The sequence below is a fragment of the Diadema antillarum genome, unplaced genomic scaffold (genome assembly GCF_040938485.1).
Source record: "Diadema antillarum isolate AM-2024a unplaced genomic scaffold, OU_Dant_1.0 seq00002192_RagTag, whole genome shotgun sequence".
NCBI classification, from domain to species: domain Eukaryota; kingdom Metazoa; phylum Echinodermata; class Echinoidea; order Diadematoida; family Diadematidae; genus Diadema; species Diadema antillarum.
In genome coordinates this window covers 26,373-39,087 of record NW_027272829.1, presented here as the reverse complement: position 1 = coordinate 39,087, position 12,715 = coordinate 26,373, and the positions used below count along the sequence as shown (strand labels likewise).

At 41.2% G+C, this 12,715-nt stretch overlaps 1 pseudogene; it reads left to right on the top strand.

The window, feature by feature from the left end:
• Positions 1 to 9,786, top strand: part of LOC139714212 (unconventional myosin-XV-like) — a 145,900-nt pseudogene extending 136,114 nt beyond the window's left edge.
• The last annotated feature ends 2,929 nt before the right edge of the window (positions 9,787 to 12,715 follow it).

Here is a 12,715-nt window from a genome sequence, read left to right as displayed (position 1 = left end):
TGTCTCTTTGAATCAAGGAAGTGATCACAAAATGTAGCGCTTTCACATGTGGCAAACTAATCAGGATCAGAATATGGGTTCTGTTTTTATTATCCTTGCCCAAACAGGGGGTTTCACAATTTGCAGTAAAGCAAATACATGACCTCCCAAACCACATCCAATAGAAATGCTGAACATTTTCAAAGAATTACCTTCTCAAGGACAAACTATTTACCGGAATGAAGTGTTGGATAATTTGAAATTAGTCATTACTATGCAGATGTGACACACAAAGATATCTCATAATTTTCTCCAACTCGATTTCTATGATATCTCTAGGTCCGTCAGGATTACATCGCCGGCCACCTGGTCATTCTTGAAGATGGTCAGCTACAGGACGACATGATTTCATCCATCATTCACCTGGCAGCCCTCCAGATTAAAGCTAATGATCAGGTTCAGCTCCCAACCCAGTAAGTGTCAGTTGGTACAAGCCAGAGAATCCACTATCCCCTCTTCCCTTCCTTTGGGGTTCCCATATTTGGCTTTATATTAGTGTATGTAAATGCAGCCCCCTTCCCCCCCCCCCCCCCCCCCCCCCCCCCCAAAAAAAAAAAAAAAAAAAAAAAGAGCAAAAAACAAAAAACAAAACAAAACAAAACAACAACATGATAATAATAATAAAGTAGATGGAAACAAAAGAAAACAACAACAGCACCACCACCACCACCAACAACAACGACAAAACATGTTAGACTCTCCTTGTGACAGATAATGCAGGGTTGTTCTTTTTGTTTGGGAAGGGGGGAGGCACAAGGGGAGGGTTGTCAACAATGTTGCTATTTCTTTGTTGGCATTTTCTGAGGAGTAATCTTTACTCTGATGAAATATCAAGTTTGGAAGGAGAAAATATTTTTTGAAGACATAACTTTCTCGTATGTGGTATTATTTTCCATTCTATTATACACTACTAGCGTTGATGAAAATGTCAAAAGTAGGGATAATTCCAACGGGGTGTGCTTGATATGTATGCGAAATTTGAGACTATTTTGATAATATTGTGGTGGTGCTTTGATTCCATTTGTTCTCTTCCGTTGCTTGTCCTGCAGAAAGGACATCAACTTGGTGCTACCCTACAATGTAAAGGACAAGCAGCAGCCCCAGAAGTGGCTCAACGCACTCCACGCCACCCTCAGCGACCTGCATGACATGACCCCTGCCCAGGCGCGGGCCCGCTTCGTGGGCGTGCTCCAGAGGTGGCGCCTCTTCGGCTGCAGTTTCTTCCCGGTCAGGATGCGCAGCGCCGCCAGTCCTAGTGAACCGCGCCTCCTGGCGATCAACAAGGAAGGGTTCTATGTCCTGAAGGACCACACCCATGTGAGTAATTGTCACAAAGATGACATTTTCTTTTTTTCCTTTAACCCGTTGAGGACAAGTCCCGAGTACAAGTATATTCGGGCAAGGGTCTATGGGAAATGAGTGTTGTAGCAAACTCAGGCAGTCCTCAATGGGTTTAATGACCTGGTAGCATGGGGAGACGTGGGTGGTTCAATTTAACTGATCTTCATTCACTGCACATTAGAGTACATTTGAAAAACTGAGAATAGCACCTGTCATCGAATATGTGCATCAAAGCGTATGGACATATGTGACATTTTGACTCTAGTCATGATTCTTCAGCTGTGTGTGGACATGTACAAGTACTGACTGTAAAACATAATTTTTGTGGCATGAAATTTTTGCAAATTGGAGGCGAAGGCCTTTTTCGCAGCATGAAATTTTCGTGAGTTGCCTCTAACATTCAATGCATATAGTGTGGACAAGAACTTTCTTGTGCATTTTAATTTTGTGACTCGTCTCTCGTAAAATTTGCGAAATTACAGTAAAATGCACGCAAACATTCCACGTTTTACAGTATACTAACTGTAAAAAGTGATATTTTTCGTGGCATGAAATTTTTGCAAATTGGAGGCGACGGCCTTTTTCGCAGCATGAAATTTTCGTGAGTTGCCTCTAACATTCCATGCATATAGTGTAGACAAGAACTTTCTTGTGCATTTTAATTTTGCAACTCTTGGCTCTCGTAAAATTCGCGAAATTAAAATGCACGCAAACATTCCACGTTTTACAATATACTAACTGTAAAAAGTGATATTTTTCGTGGAATGAAATTTTTGCAAATTGGAGGCGACGGCCTTCTTCGCAGCATGAAATTTTTGCGAGTTGCCTCTAACATTCAATGCATATAGTGTAGACAAGAACTTTCTCTTGATTTTTAATTTTGCGACTCTAGGATCTCGTGAAATTTGTGAAATTAAAATGCATGTGAACATTCCACATTTCACAGTATATTACATAGAGATCAGTGATAAGGTCCTAAGCAATTTGTTCGGGGGATTCTCAAATATATCCGAACTGAGCCAGCCTTTCCATCTCCATGGTATCTCCACACTACCGGGTCTTTAACTCTTTATGTGCCACGGTGGAAACCCCCCGTGTGCCATGTACTTTATTCTGAGACACCAATGTAGTCATGCGTTGAGATAACATTTTGTTTTTAAAATCTATACAACTTTTATAGATTTATATTAAATAGTAGAGGAAGTGAGCAAATTTGTAGAGAAAATGTCAAGCTTTGCATCGATGTAAATTCTATGGCAAATCCATAATTGCTTTTCTTTCAAATGCCCAGTAGCTACATTACAGCTAGTAAATATGTAACTTTTGCACACAAAGCAGAGACAGTAACTTTAAATTTGCATGCAGATCCAGTATGAAACACTGCTTGTTAGTCAATCATCACATAAAATGCAAGCTTAGATGAGGGGAACGGAATCACAAGAAACGCTTTCATTGTACTGTGGCTTTTGGCGATATATCGATCGGTTTGGGGGGGTTTGTGCGTTTGAGCGGAATATGCGAAGTTGGCACGCCGTCAACTGAGTCGGAGGTGCGAATGTGGCACATTAAGAGTTTAAGGGGGAAGGGAGGAGGATAAAAGGAAAACAACTTCAAGAGCCAGCTGCTTGAATAAAGCTATCTCTTGTCAGGTGACTTTGATGTCACATGACAAGTACTGTATACACCAAATATTTCAGTCAATGTTTTTATTTTGCAAATTTCACAAGTCAGGTGCTATTTTCGGATTTAAAGACACACAAAAATATTGACTGTGATCCAGATATAAATGTGACGTGCACATACATATGTATACATTTTTGTGTTCAGCACTGTACTCCACGATAGTGAATCTAACCACTCGCGAAATCGTTGGGAAGTGCCGATTCGCGAAAATTTAGACTCGCTGAATATATGGCATATACAGTGCTCTTCTTATTTGTACAAGTATTTCAAGCTTCTACTCAAAAGCAGATCTGTATCAGTATGTGCAAAGTACTTGTACAGTGCCATAAAGACAGAATTTTATTCACACACATCGTCGAAGACTTAAACAGGACATTTTGACAACCTGAATAGTAACCTGAACCTGATGAATGAAATAGGGGATTTTACCTTCGTGTTCACCAACTCGACACAGAGTTTCATGAGTGATCTCTTACTGATATTATAGGAATCATAACTTTCAAGATAGATGTGCAGTTTTCCTAGTCTTCATATATCCCATCTTAGCGTAAATGGTACTGTACAATGTACATGTATGTAGTTAAGATATGAGACATCAGGTAAACTGGCAATGCAGGAAAATGTGTTAGCATAATTATGGAAAATACATCAATTAGGATCTGTTTGAGAAAATTTCTTATGCAGCTAAAGCCATGCAAAAAAAGGCAGCAATGGTACACATGTCATGAAGTACGGTCAGCAGTGTTGGCAATAGTGTAAAATTAGAAAAAGAATGCACAATAAAGGAAATTAAGAGTTATGACTGATATATATGGCAGGTTATGCAATTTAGGGTTATCAATTTCTGTCAGTGTTAAGGATTACAACTGACCACAGTTCCTCAATAGTGTATTTCCTTCTCCTTCACACACACACACACACACACACACACACAAAAACATATAGGAGATTCTTCAGCACGTCTCCCTTGGCGAGATAGTCTCAAGCCGCAGACTGAAATCTCACGATGGGGTGGTGTACTTTGATGTGAAGCATGGTGACCTGATGATGCAGAAGGTGTCTCGATTTGAGACTAATCAGGTGAGCATACTCTCTCCAAAGATCCTCTTGACTGAAAGAATAATCATTTCCTCTTGAATCAAAGTAAACATGTGCATGGTTTTTTGTGCGCATGTGCTGGCTTGTGTGTGTGCATGTGCCTGCTTGTGTGTGTGCATGTGAATGCTTGTGTGTGTGCATGTGCCTGCTTGTGTGTGTGCATGTGCCTGCTTGTGTGTGTGCATGTGAATGCTTGTGTGTGTGCATGTGATATGTTTCTACAAAACATACTGTATGTATTTCCAAGGAATTCAGCTTGGAAGACAATTTGTGAATTTGGCTGTTGACAGCAGTCTTTTGGTAGATGTAGGAATCAGTTGCTGTGTAAATAAATGTTCATGCATTTTTTTTTTTTTCACATCACTACCAGATGGACTGTAATAGTGAGAGGATCAGTCTGTTGTTTTACAGAAAAAAAAAAAAATGTTCAGAGAATATAGCGCATTCATATTTTTGGCTGACAAGTTTTATCAGCTTAACCCGTTGAGGACAATTCCCGAGTATACGCGGGCAGTTGTCTATGGGAAATACGTGTTGTAGCAAAATCAAACCGTCCTCAATGGGTGAAATGCCTCTAACCCCATTGGGTGCTAGAGGCATTGTGTTGTTCATCTATCTCCAATCTTTCCCACATCTTGCTATTCTGATTTTAGTAAGAAAAAAATACTTGATAGATTTTCATAGTACCTGGCCCAGGTATGCTGCATGTGGTGTAAATTCTCTAATATTAAATGCTGGGAAAATCCCCAAAGTTAAAAGGTTAACCCTTTTCACCCTTTCTGCCAGCTTTCTAACTCTTTTGTAACATCTTCCAAAAATAGAACCTCCTGTCGTTTTTGGGGTCACCTTCTTCATTTGTGTACATCAACCATAAATCCATTTCCCACATTTCATGCATAGCAACACCAAATTTGCCATTACACCTCTTCCCACACACTCCACATGGATTTAAACTCATTCACCGAACGGCACTACTTGTTCCAACCTGGTAACAATAGGGGTGCTGTGGCATATTGGATAAGTCTCCCAACTCTTAATTGCAGGACACAGGTTCAATTCCTGCCTATCAGTGCTTACATCCTTGGACAAGATGCTTTTACCCACCATGTCCCTGGGTGTATACATGTGAATGGATACTTGGCAATTAATGCTAGGGTAATAATAATGGCAGGGCCCTCTGGTAGAGCAGTGGCAACACTGAAGAGGCTACCCTACATGGGTAAATGAGATATTATTATTATCATTATCATTATCTTCCAGTGGTTTATTTTTGGACCCTTGCTCTCAACCACTACCTTCCACTGAAACTTTCCCCTCAATTCTACCATCCCCTTGCTCATCAGAACCACCCTACAAGCAATGCTTCTATGTAGATTCCTCATATTTCACATGTTAAATGGTCTTAAATGCTGTACATAACAATTCATCCTTGCTTTTGTATTGTGATGTTTATGGCCTATTTATTTGTTGAATGTGAAATATGGAACAATTAAAAAAAAAACAAACAAACAAAAAACCAGGTTATTTGTGTTCAATATCTCCATTAACAATCCCACTCTCTGTCACCTCATTAACCACTATTGCAAACATTAACAGTGACAGATAGGACAGATCCCTGATGTATGCCAACTTTCACCACAGACTCCGTCCAATAGCTCTGATCCAATTACTCTAAGTATTGTCCTTACCTCTGCGTAAGAATTAACTCAACAGAACTGCCCCTACCATTACGTCTGGTATGCCTCTCTTTCTCAGCTCTTTCTGTGCACGTCACAGCTCATCATATCCCCTTTCCCTTAAGGATCGGTACCACTACACTTAGTGTTTTGTCATCTAGCATTTTGTGAATGAAATGTGACCCACTTCAACAATATGATCTGAAAGTCGGGGGACGACTATTTTCTTAAAATTGCATGACATTTTTTCCTTACTCTTCTTCTCTAATTTCATATATAGCACAGCTCATAAAAGTACTCGGTTGCCGAGATATCGATGATTTTATGAAAGCATGTCAGGTGGTTGAGGAAATCAGTGTCAAGAAAAACGCCCTTAAGTTATTCTTCCGATACTACCATGATCAAGGGGAGGTGAGACAGTTTTCACCTCTTGACAATAGAAGGTATGCTCCTAGCAACCTCTGTGATGTTCATTCAAGCTTAGCCCCAGCGGTCTACGCACAACCAATTAGTAATCAGGATGCCACCCACTGACCAATAAGATCACTCCCTCTTTGCTAGGGGCGGAGTCTAGCTTCGGTTTTAAATCCAAATCTTCAGACATATGTTACTTTCTGTTTCGTAGAAAGTCACAAAATTATGGCCGAGAAAGACGCTGATTTCTTGCCTTTCCTTTGATCATTTAGCTTCGAAATTTCGGCAGATGATAGACAAAACATTCAAGTACAGAATTATGCCAAAAACAGAAATCTGATTGTTTTGACCAATTTTGATGATGCGACTTCAAACTTGATTTTCTTGGCTCAGCTGTCAGCGACTCTAGGATCCTTTTGTTGTAGCGGGTCACAAATGTTCTAGCAGACATGGAAAACTTTTTGAAAGCTGAAGTGAAGGAAGAGGGAGATTGATTGAAAACTTTGTCCATTGCATGTTGTTATGGTGACCGAGTGTCCGTTGGTGAAATTACGTTGTTGACCATGCAGAAAATGAATATATGATTCATACTGCTGCTTCAAGTGCTACTACTCCCCCATAGATTGCTGCAAAATGAGAAGCAGGAACAATCAATTGGTGTAAGAGAAACAGAATGCTCGCAGTTGACCAAAGGTGACAAATTAGTATATTGATGTAGAAAATAACAGGCTAGATCTGCAGAAACAAAAATGTTGTCTCTGTAAACATCAACACAGTCGCATCTTCTTGACTTTTGTGGTTGTTTGATGGGAATTTTTGGGAGGGATTGCAAGGTAGATTAAGTTAATTGAAAGGGGGCATGGCCGGTTTTGTTGTGCTCTGAGTGGTTTATGTAGACAGGGGTGCTCATGTAGGGTGAAGTGATGGGTCGGGAATGATGTCCGTTTTTTATGAATGCTGGATTCAATCGGTCAGTGTTGATAGTGTCGTGTTTGCCATAGTACATGTAGTTAATAACAGAAAACTTGTCAGCACAGCAAATGACGGGAAAGGTCAACAATTGGTATGGAGACTGTAACGTTTCAGCTCTGTTTTATCATGAGTGAAAACATGTGAGGAAGTGACGAAGTCATTGTGGTGCATGAACATTGATTGTGTTCTGTGCACGTTGAGGGAGTGTGCATGTCCTGCATGAGCTTGATAAATAAGCAATGGACATAGTCAGAAAGGTCTAGGTCCATCGTGACGTGTTCATTTTGGGTGATGCAGTAACCTGGGATTCATAGGGTTGTATGTCCCGTAGACGAGCTCTGCAGCGGAGCAGCCTATGTCTGTCTTCACTGCGGTACTGATGACAATTAAGAAGAATAATCATTAGTTTTTTAGTCCATCTGGCATCGTTGGCTATTGGCCATCTTGTGAATTGACTGATGCTTGAAGTGGTAGTGTGACCATGTGATGGCTGGAGTGGACTGACAATGTTGATGTGGACATGGTCAAATCATGCATCGGTTCAGAAGAGGAGAAGGTGCCAAGGCATGTTTTGTAATGGGGATGAATTTGTGCTGTGTTGGCACTGTAGACATGTTTTAAAATAAAGAGTCTGTGGTCATTAGTGAGATGGGCTGATATTCCATTTAAACATTTCTCAACCTGTTGGTGAGTGGTTGCATCAGCTCAGCACACAGAGGGTGAAATCTTGATTGAAGTTGACAAGACCCAGAAATTCTTGCTGCTTGTAGAGTAAATAGGGGCTGGTAGGTCTCAAATAGCCTGGGTATTGTCTGGCAGCTAAAGGAGAGATTCTGTGGTGATTGACAACTTGGCCAAGGAAGTTGAGGGATGACATGGTTTTGACACTTGGCTGGGTTGTTCATGATGCTTAACTTGATAGCAAACCCAGAAAACATAACACTGAAGTGTTACTTGCGTTCTTGTAGTAAGTGATTTGCTACAATGACGTCGTCCACATACACAAAGGCAAATGGTAACACATGTAGCACCAAGATTGTCCATGATGTGGTGACAGGTCTATGCTGTATGTGTTGCGGGGACCAAAAGGTGTGCAAACATATACAGACAGGCCAAAAGGCGTGGTGATGGCTGTCTCACGAAAGTCAGCAGGATGAACACGAATTTGACGGTACCTCTGAAGGAGGCCGGGTGCTTGAAACTCGCACTGTAACGCCCTCGAAATCAGTGTCAAAGGAGTGCTGAATGGGATATATCTGTTGGGGACTGTTTTTTGGTTGAGAGCGTGGTAAACACTGCACGGATGCCAGGCTAGTCTCTGCATGAATGCCAGCTAGTCTCCGGCTGTCTTTTATGGTACCATGTGGAAGGGACATTTGACCATCACACAGTTGCTTTTTGATTTGCGGACAATATGCCAAGTTTGTAAGCGTGAGACTAAATTCCCGTCTCACAAGGCTGTGAGACAGGAAAGATGTGAGATGGTATGATCGAGTAGAGACTCTGAAACTTAAAGTCTTGATATGGTGAGTGATTAGTGTTTGGCATTGACAGTGTGTAGACTGGTTGTGCAAAATATAGATGTTAAAAAACCTGTCAAAATGAGTACCAGTAAAATGTACCATTTTTCTTGGCTGAGGGAAATAATCTGCCAGCTGTTCTGTGACGATGCTGCTAGCTGTTCAACTGAAAGATTTGTTGTGTCAATCAGTTTAAGTTGTTTGATGTCAACTAACATTTTGAAGTGCATCAGGAATCAGCAAAATAGTCTGCAAATTCCAAAGTGTTGGGGAATATATATCAACCCCCAATTCAAAAAGGAAATGAAGTGACGTTCTCAGTGATGTCTATAAATTCAGCTTTTCAATTCAATTTCAATTTTGATAAAGAATGCTGTTATGCTCTTGTTCTTTTGCAGGGGTTGGAAATAGGCGAGCTCATATCAAAGTATAGCAAGGCACAGGAAAGTGGAACAAGGCGAGAACCCCAGCCTGTCCCAAGCAACTATGAGTCCGATGCTCTGACAAAGCTATGGCCAACACCTGGTCCAAGACAAGAGAAGACCGCGGCCACACAACCAGAGAATGGGATGGAGGGTCACTACCAGCAGCCCTCCACTTCATCTCCCAACAACATGATGATCCCCACTGCATCGACATCTACACCGGTAAGTCCAAACAAAACTGACCCCAACATTGCACATGTGGAGTTGACAAGAGCGGAGCATCAGCCCCACAGTACCCCGACGCGGCTGGGGAATCCCCCAGCTGGTGGGGTCAGGGTTATGGCCCTGCCACCGTTAGAGGTCAAAGTGGACGACCAGCCAGAATACAACAATAATGGCCCGGACAACAGTGGGAAGCGGTTGTCATCTGGTTCGGCGGGAGGCGGTCAGGTGAACGGTTACCAGGCTCCCTCTCCAAGAGGCAAGGAGCGTTCTCTGTCTGCTGAAAGCCAGGGGCAAAAGGCGACGACAACGCCCACACGATCGAGTGTGAAGCGGGCACCTCAGGCATCTGATAATATCCTGAAACGGGGAATTTTGCGGGGAAAGAGAAAGTGAAGCAAAGATAGTTTAGACTGCGACATGTGACCGCATGCTCTAACTTTTTTGCCCATTGAGGACGAGCTGATTTTGCTGCAACACACGTCACCAATAGACGCCTGCCTGAGTATACTGGGGGCTATAGTCCTGGACAGGTTAGTTGTGCATTGCTTGTAAATTCTCCCTGACTAATTAGTTGGACTCAATTTTTTTTTTCATCAAAAATTTGAAGTAATTGAAGGTGCTAAAAGTGACGGCAATCTCCCAAGGCAAGCAACTCATATAAACCTTCCTGAATTGCATGTGACATGATTTGTTATTCAAAAGTGAAATGTTTCAATCTGAAGCCTGTTTGTGCAGCTGCAAGGTGAGCCACACTCCGTAGTTTTTCTTGGAATTGATTTCAAGTATTCAAAATATCTTTGAGATGTGAATTCAGATTAGTGTGTTGTGTGAATTCACAAGGGTGATCTACAAATTATGACAAAAATTGAACAGCTTCTAGAAGAACTGTGGACAGAGGCCATAATTTCTTTTTCTAGACATAATTCTTTAGGATTGATGAATACTGATATGCTTTTTTATTATTTTCTTTTACATTTGTACATATCTTTTATGTCTTTAGCCACTTCTTGAAAACAAAATTTGCTTCCAAAATTAAGAAGGATTTTGTGTATGATAAATACAATGTGTACATTCTCGGACATGACATACAATATGAGCTAGATAGTCATATCCGAGAATGTGCATGCAGGTTTCAGTGTCACATGTATGGGCACATTACTGAACTTCAAGAAGTATACAAAACAGCTCAACATCTTAAACGTATTAATCGTGACTATTGCTTTATTGGGAAAGAGATCTTTCTCCCAAATCTTCTCGATTGGATGGTGCAACTGTGATGTACTGTTTCTCTTATATATGGTTATGAATGTACAATTGAGGGTATCGCCAATATGTACGTAGGTGCTGTGTGCAGAGCAGTTTAGATGCATTATGGGATAGCCCATGGGACAAACTTGCCCCGGTTTCGGCTGCACATGTACTTACAACACGCTCTGTCTTTATAAAGAGGTATCTTTGTTGAAGATTTCTTCGCTTTCCATCATGTGACCAGCACATTGAAGCCTTGCTGTAGTGAACCATGACTCTAGTGACCGCAAATCAGTAAAGCTTTATAGACACTTTCAACGCTTTTAAGCTGAATTATATCCAAGAAAAAAAGGGCTAACAATGGAAAAGCAGACAAAGAATTCCTTTGAATCGTATAGAAACTGCGACTTGCGACAGGGACAGAGTAATCCCACAGTGCACCTGTTACAGAGCTCTTTAGCGTACGCGGGAGTTTTTTACGTCATTGGCGATAGCGAGAATTAGTATGCATGCACATGTTATATAATGCCTGTAATTCATATGCACGTGAGCATAGGCATTGTAAATGCGTCACATGTCTCGAATACATGCATACGTGTACGTATATGCATTTGTATAATGTACATGTATGTGCATATTTACATGTACAAGTATGTGTGTGTGTGTGTGTGTATGTGTGTATGTATGTATGTCTGTCTGTCTGTCCGTCTCTGTGAGGCTTAATTATCACCACGAAAGCCTGGTAAAAATGTCACTGAAGCAGTTAATTCAAACAGCGGTCTCTGCTTTCTGAGGAGCTAGGGTCAGGAGACAAGTTTTTCTTCTTTCAAATTATACACACAGTGATATTTGAATACATAGCATATACTGCCACTCAAAAACAAAAGAAACCAACTCAACAACAACAACAAAGAATCAGCAGCAATCACGCACATTTCACATTCCTCGTATAAATCACCCTATATCTGCACTGGCAACTAATAGAAACCTGTGAAAGTCACCGAATAAATAGTTGAGGCCGTTTAGAAACTCTCGTGCTGAATTCATTCAAAGAAGCAGAAGAGAGCAAGAGAAGAAAGAAGAAGAAAAAGAAAGGACTGGATTGGAAGCTAGCACAACTGTATTCAGATTATTCGAAATAAACATAACTTCTTCACATCCGATATGTAACCTCTGTTACCTCTTTACCAAGGCAAGATTCCTCTCCTTGTTTTTTAAGCACATCTTATACGGTGATGAAGAGTAAAGTCACGCACTTGAAGCCAAAACATTGTCAAATTTCGCTCCCAAATGTGAACGTATGCCTAGGAAATGTGCGGAATAATGCTGTAATAACAATGTATTCGATGGTTAACAACGAAAATGCGAAATATTAACCAAAAAGGTTCAGTCTCAGAACTTACCCGAACGGGTCAGGCTAAACTCGGACTCTTGGATAACTCGGCCTTGCTTTGATGGCGGGCTGAGTTGTATTGGTTGCCCCTCTGGATTGTACAGTGTTGTACAGTATTATGGGAGCGGCCTGTATAAACTAGCACTTCGCGTTCTGGCTACTCGCAGTAATGGTCCGAGTTGTTAAAACCCGCGCATCAAAAAACCTCTTTGGCGTGCATGCAAAATTAGTGTGCGCCTATCAAGCACCACTAAAAACAATCAAAGACGCTTGATAAACAACAACAAAAACTTCAAAGACAGCGCGTCTCAGCAACTGAGGTGATGTGAGGACCGCGCGCTGTCCATGTATTTGTTTTGTACGGTGTAGATTAGCACGCACTTTCCTGTCTGTTCAGTTAGGCCTCCTTTGGTATTATACAGTAGAATATGGTGATCACGAACTGCGTGTAAATTGTTTGAAATAGGGTCGAGTTTTCCCCGAGACCGAATTAGTCTGGGTCCTTCTGGAATAAAAGTCAGGGTTTTTTTTTCTCAAAATACTCCAAAACGACTCATCATCCCGGCAAATCGCGTCAGCCAGGTAAGTTTCTTTGTAGGACTCCTTCAATACATTGCAAGCAAATATGAAATGGTGCCAGACGGGTTCTCAAACCCTTACCAAAACTATGTTTTCACTTTA